This window comes from Triticum dicoccoides, chromosome 4B (assembly GCF_002162155.2).
Source record: "Triticum dicoccoides isolate Atlit2015 ecotype Zavitan chromosome 4B, WEW_v2.0, whole genome shotgun sequence".
In the NCBI taxonomy this organism is placed as follows: Eukaryota; Viridiplantae; Streptophyta; class Magnoliopsida; order Poales; family Poaceae; genus Triticum; species Triticum dicoccoides.
This window is the reverse complement of record NC_041387.1, coordinates 468,563,623-468,570,160: the sequence shown is the minus strand read 5'-3', so window position 1 is coordinate 468,570,160 and position 6,538 is coordinate 468,563,623. Positions and strand designations below refer to the sequence as shown.

Below are 6,538 nucleotides of genomic sequence, written 5' to 3'. Positions count from 1 at the left end.
CGTCCTCCTCGATCTGCTCAACATCGATACATCCGCACCGTCACCGCATCTGGTCCTCCTCGACCTCCGCCGAGCACAGCAGGTCCATGAGGTCGTCGTCATGGGATCCCCACCACCGCCGCGTTCTTTCCTTTGTCGACCACTACCCTGGTGCGGGCTGCTTCAGCCCTATTATGGTGTTCGTCGAGGTTCGTGCCGCCATGCATGCGTCGGTCGCCGAGCTCAGCTCGAGGAACTTCGCTGCCCACTACCACTACGACGGCCATGACCTCCCTTCCCCTTCATCCTGTAGTGGTTTCCGAGTTTTCCCTCTAAACTGCAGCTTTGGTTTCTTTTTGTTTATCTCTTTGGTGGCCGCTTCTGTCGTTGCTGTGATCCAGTTGCTTCTGGATGCATGAATTTTTTGTTTGACTCATGTGTGGATAGGTATCCTCATCTAAACTGCTAGCACTACATGCTGTAATAAAGAACTGCCAGAGAAACATAACTTTTAAAAAGAGTGAACTGGCTGGAGCGAAATAAAACGGGGCATGTTACTTGTGTCTGTGACACATTGGAAAACGTATTCATGGTCGAACATGGGGCTTTTCCTCTGTGAAAAATGAATTCACGGTGCGGCAGTTCCATTACTAGTGCGAACAGTGCAACGCCGTCTTACTTTTTCCTAGATTAAAAATGACAGGACACATCGCAGTCCATAAGGTGCCGAACATTTGACCAGATATACGAAAATGGTAGTTCTTACAATGACCGTCCAGCACGCCGGACCAAGAACTTTTTAGTACATTGCCACTGTTGGTCAAATTCGTAAGATGCCCGAAGTAGTTCCTGTCACGGTCTGCATTTTAAAAAGGCGAAGCTGCTCCTGCTCTGAGTGCGCATGCATAGTCAGAGAGTAGGTTGCCATCTTCAGGCCTGTCACTAGAGAAAGGTAGTGACAGGCCTGAAGATGGCAACCTACTCTCTGACTATGCATGCACACTCAGAGCAGGAGCAGCTTCGCCTTTTTAAAATGCAGACCGTGACAGGTAAACATAAGAAACATAGGCCATTAATTCATTCTGTACACAAGGCATTCTTGGTAACCACGGAGTAACAATGTGGTGTCATAAATATATTCCATGTAGTGGTTTCAGGAAATATCTCACTAAAACAAATTCCAGCCTTGAGATTACAAATAAAATTCGTCCTGATACAATTGAATGCCACTTAGCAGTAACTAACCAGTAGCATGAAAATTTCAGAAATCACTATTACAAAATTGCTGCTGAACTTGAATACTAACTACTGCGGTACTGCTGAACTTGAAACTAAGTAACTGTCGAACTTGATCTTAAATTAGCTTAACTTGCAGGTGACCAGAGATCTCCCATCAGCTTCATCTGTTCACCAATCTCTCTAGGACCCCAGCGACTAAAACATTCTTATCCACGGGCTGGAAGCAACATAGTATCCTATTAATTGTACGGTAGCATTGAGGTCCACTTTTCTTCTCACAACCTGGATTTTGCTACTGGTTATTTGTAAAAGATGTTTTGAAATTTCAATTTAAAACTACACGTGCATACCATAAATACCAAGACGCTACTCTTTATCCATCATACATTAGCCATCAACCACTTGAACGGATACCTGAAAAACAGAATATTTTCAGTTCTCGTAAGTATAAGAACAAACATGTAGAGGACACCAACACACAAGCACATATAACACTTTAGGATTAACAGGATTTCAATACCCTAAACTGGTAACTATGTCGAAATCAAAGATATCGCAGAGGGATTTTGCATGTACCAAATTCATCAGAATCACATGAACCAATAATACGATGTTGCAGGTATGAATCAAAAGTACACAGAAACAAAACAAAAAGGCAAAACTCTGTAACTATTGTTTCAATGCACACTAAACTATTTTCCTATCTTGTAGAGCTATCCATTCAAATATGGCTATTCACACCAAAATACGAGACTAGTGCAGCGGCCACTCATGATTTGTAGTCATCATGGGACTTGAGTTGCTTAGTTGCTTAAACAGTCTACTGTACTCACCATTACTAATTGAAAATTTGATTGTAAGGCAAAGCAACCATATCACTAAAGACACGAGGACAAGTAATTCAGAATTTAATAAATATATAGACTGCTAATTTATGTCGATCATTATTGCCAAACAGTCTATGGTGCCTTTCTTTTTCTTGCAGATTGCTAAGTAAAATGGCAGGCAAGCAAATTTAAGTGGCTCCAAATTTGCATCTATAATGAAAGATATGTATATGTGCGAGAGTAGCGGGCATTCAAATATAAAAGACTGTATCAATAACAAGCCACCACGGCAAGGATACAGACCCCAACGTGCAGCTCAACTTTTCATTTGATATTCAGGTTTAAGGCACTTCCCTTATTATTCTGAACATCACCAGCCATCCTACAAACAGACAGAGAATTAGCATAAGAATCAAGAAGCAGAACATAATTTCCAACTGAGCCATCTCCTCTGGCAAAATATGAATCATTGCGAAGGTGAGATGGCCTTTAGAAGAGCAAAAGAAAAATTAGTTTCACACCATGACACCACGATCAGTACAGTTCAGCAGATTTAGAAGCTAGTCAGGCCTTATTCGCCCCAAATCATATTCAGGATAAGCAATCAACACGTACAGTTCTTCATTTCTGCAATAGATAGTGGAGGCTTGTCGGCATAGATTGTTGATGTCTTAGCACGACTTGAATCTTGTTCAGCATACCTCTTTCTTATCTAGAAATCCGAGGTATATCTGAATAAAAGAGAAAATAGAAACAACATGACCAGTCTAGTAAAGAAACAGACCCTTCAGTGAGAAGTAATTGCTTCACTTGAGCACCCAGAGTAAAACTCAGGAAATCTTAAAGAGCAATTGTTCTCAAGTATTTGATTACCTATCTCGACAACAATTTCTGAGATCAATTTCCACGCAATTGCCTATAGCATTTGTAATAGCTTTCTTATGTCAAGTAATAACAGATCGATGATTCTACCAGCAAATTACTAATTAAAGAGGTGCTTCTTGTATGTATGTATAGAGAATTCACTTTGGTATTTTTATACTAGCGAATAAACAAATGGTTATGATGGCACAACCAATTTATGTACAACTAAAATATTCCAGAAATTTTACCAAGGAAATCTCAGGAATCATTTTGCAACCATGGATACATGGTGCACTCATCAAAAGCCTATCTAAAATATGGTCGTATAAAATTATGTGAACAGGTCAGATTGGGAAGAGATCAGAAAAGAAACATGGATGCAGATTAGCGAGCCTGGATGGAATTGTGGGCGGACGTGGCATTGCTTCTGGACATACGCGGCGAGCCGCGAGCATGACCTTCATCCCTGCAAGGCAATCATTCAGATCTAGCAGGGTGAGCAGGGGACAGACGGGAAACAGAGAGATGAAAAGGGAGGGAGCGTGAGAAAAGTGGAGAACCTGTGCCTTACCCGGCTGTCGAGGACATAGTAAATCTGGCTTGGTGATTTGGGATTGCTCGCCGGCGCAGAATCATTGTATGCTCTGTCCCCGCCGCCGCTGTCGGCCTCCCAGTCGCACAAGAGGAAAGGGGGAGATGGGAGTGATGGACAGGGGAGCGAGGGAATCATCCAATGAGAATTCTCTGCGGACTACCTCGCCGTCGAGCCCTCCGCCAATCACCGCCCGCTTGTCGGCGTTCAGACGAAACCGCTCCCATCTATTAATTAATTGAAAAAATGTATGGGGTGGGTGGGGTAGCTCCTAATCCCCGTGACCTTCCAGCGTCAACGTAAAATTACGGCGGCACAATCAATTTTGGCTATAATTTTACATCAGTTTGTGCTGGGTTAAACCAAACAGTGATCGACTGACCAGGGTGAAGAATTACTTATTCCTCACCCAGGGTATTAAATAGAGTTATATATATATATATATATATATATATATTTATATATGATGGGTCTATTATGATAACATTCTTAAGACCCTTATTCTGCTAACACCTAACCTTATTCTGCTAATATCCCACGTACCGTTGTAACTACAATGTAACCACCGAACTGGGCGTGCCAACAACAAAAAAACACCCACCTTATCTGTTCGGGCACCAACTCCCCTATCTCCTGTGCACCTCCGTCCACTCCCCACGAGGCCACGACCACCATCTTCTACCCCGCCGCCGCATAACCTCCACCTCCCACCCCGGCACCACACGACCTCCTTCCCCACGCCGCCTCGCCTCCTCCTCCTCCCGGCTGGCGCCGCCCGCCTCCTCTTCCTCCCGGCTAGCGCCGCCCCGCCTCCTCCTCCTCCCACCCGGCGCCGTCCCGCCTCCTCCTCCTCATGACCGGTGCCTACCCGCCTCCTACTCCTCCCGTCCGGCGGCGCCCTGCCTCCTCCTCCTCCCATCCGGAGCCGCCCTGCCTCCTGCTTCTCCCGTCCGGCGGTGCCCTGCCTCCTCCTCCTCCCGTCCGGAGCCGCCCCGTCTCCTACTCCACCCCTCTGGCGCCGCCCCGCATCTCCCCCGCGCGCCTCTGACGTGCAACGCCGCGCAGCAACGGCCCCGGCCCCTCCCCGCTCCAGCCACGGCCACTGCCCCGCCATCCGTGGTGCTCCGACGCCGCCCCACCTCATCCAGCTCAGTCGCTACCCCTGTGCAGCTCGGTCGCGGCCCGCGTCTTCGTGCAGGTTTGTGGGCCACCACTTTCCTCTGCTGGCCTCCCTCATCGTCAGACACAACGCCGCAACCTCCAACCTCGAGCGCCCTCTCCTCCCCATTGATTGGTTTTTTGCTTTTTCAGAATTCACTTGGGCACATTGATGTAGTTCTGTTTGGGCACCAGTGCAGTGTGGATGGATGTCTAGTCACTCGGCGAAAGTTCTTGCAGCCGGTGGCACGAGGCTCGTGGTCCGATGTGTAGTGCAGTGCAGTGTTATTTGCCCTTCCGCACTGAAGTTCGCCGGCAGATGTGTTGACCCGCGCGGCGCCATGCAATCTAGTACGTGGGTGCACGCAGCACGCCCTACCGGCACCCTGCAGTCCAAAAGTGTCGGTGCAAGCAGCACGCCACCCATTCCCAAGCCAATCTCTCTTCCTCCCCACACACGTGCCAAGCGCTCTCTCACACAACAATGGCGGATGAGAAGCTCGCCAAGCTGCGCGAGGCCTCAGGTAATTTCTTTGTGCTGCATCAGAGATGGTTCTGCTCCCGTTCATCATCCATGGTGTCGATCTTGTCAGTGCAATCTCGCGACGGATGGGTTCTATTCATCCTTTCCAGCGAGTTCTACAACGAGCAGCTACTATCGCTCACTAACTTCCCGCACAACGCAGTGTGGCAGGGCGACAGATGCAGTGCGGCAGGGCGACGGATGCAGTGCGGCAAGGCGACGGGTGTAGTGTGGCACTCACGGCAGCAGCGAACCCACTGAACCTATCGAGTGGATGAGAACGATGAATCGCTGCAGAAAATGGAAGGTCCCATCCATCAGTTCTTGCATCTTTGTGATGTTTTTCTAGTGATTTAGTCTATGTAATACTAGCATCTGAAGAACTTTTGAAGCAGAAGGAACAACCTCTGAAAATGCAAGTTCGGAGCTCTGAATATGTGTAGCAGTACAACAACCCTCCTTGGATGTCCGGGCTCAGCATGAAGCAGGTTAACATGTAAACACGCATGGTGTAGTCTTGTGCGACAACGCGTTCAATTAAACAGCAAAAAACGACATGCAGTTGGCCGGCCCATGCAGTTTGGTGTGCGAGCAAAAACATCAGCGTGGAGTTTAGTGTTTAATGCCATGGTTCGCTACTCTCATTAGTACACTCATGGATGGAAATCTTCAGTGCACTGCAATTTGCTATCCGTTGTTCTTACGGTTCAGTTTGCTTTTGCAGGAGATGGGGAAACAACAACAAAAATGTGAACTCCGCCTCCGCGATGCCTCGGCTCACACTGCCACTGGACCTATTTTTACCATCAGACTCACCGGGCCATCGCCGACTCCCCAAGCAGTACACTTCCGTACTGTCAGCACCGGCTAGAGCAACGCTCCGATTTTTTCCATTCACTTTTTTTTACATACTGAAGGACATCTGTGTTAATTGCAAAAGTTGCCCACTTTGGCAGAACAGCTGGAAAAAAGAAAACTACAATGCAGTGCACTTCGAGGGACTCCACGGCCCACTTCCCGTAAAAAAAGTTTTTTCCCAATTTATGAAGTACGCTTTGGCTCTTTTCAAATAAACATGCAGTTTACACTCCTCCTCCCTCGTCCAAATAGGTTAATCAAATGGAAATTAAAAAAACAAAAAATAGGTTAAATAAAAAAGAAATATAATAAAGACCAAAAAAGATGAAGCTCACTAGCTCTCACCATGCAGCTCGGATGCATTTATAAAAAAAAGTAAAAAAACGACAAAAAAATGATATGGTTCAATGTGTCACTTAGAATTGTGTTGCGTTTCACTTTTCCTCTTGATGTGGTTCACTTGGCCTCATCCCAGCGGTCCACTCTCATTCATAAAAA

At 46.6% G+C, this 6,538-nt stretch overlaps 2 long non-coding RNA genes across 3 annotated transcripts; one reads left to right on the top strand and one right to left on the bottom strand.

The window, feature by feature from the left end:
• Positions 1–1,111: 1,111 nt before the first annotated feature.
• Positions 1,112–3,679, bottom strand: LOC119293755. Its single transcript, XR_005143203.1, has 4 exons — positions 2,661–3,679; positions 2,349–2,427; positions 1,569–1,632; positions 1,112–1,500 (listed from the first exon to the last, which is right to left on the bottom strand). It is a non-coding gene; the product is annotated as an uncharacterized LOC119293755 (long non-coding RNA).
• Positions 3,680–4,113: 434 nt separating this feature from the next.
• LOC119290924 lies at positions 4,114–6,224 on the top strand. Of its 2 annotated transcripts, XR_005142093.1 has the most exons (4): positions 4,115–4,699; positions 4,813–5,183; positions 5,346–5,812; positions 5,907–6,224. It is a non-coding gene; the product is annotated as an uncharacterized LOC119290924 (long non-coding RNA). The 2 variants fall into 2 exon arrangements; XR_005142092.1 differs by having other exon boundaries at positions 4,114–5,183.
• The last annotated feature ends 314 nt before the right edge of the window (positions 6,225–6,538 follow it).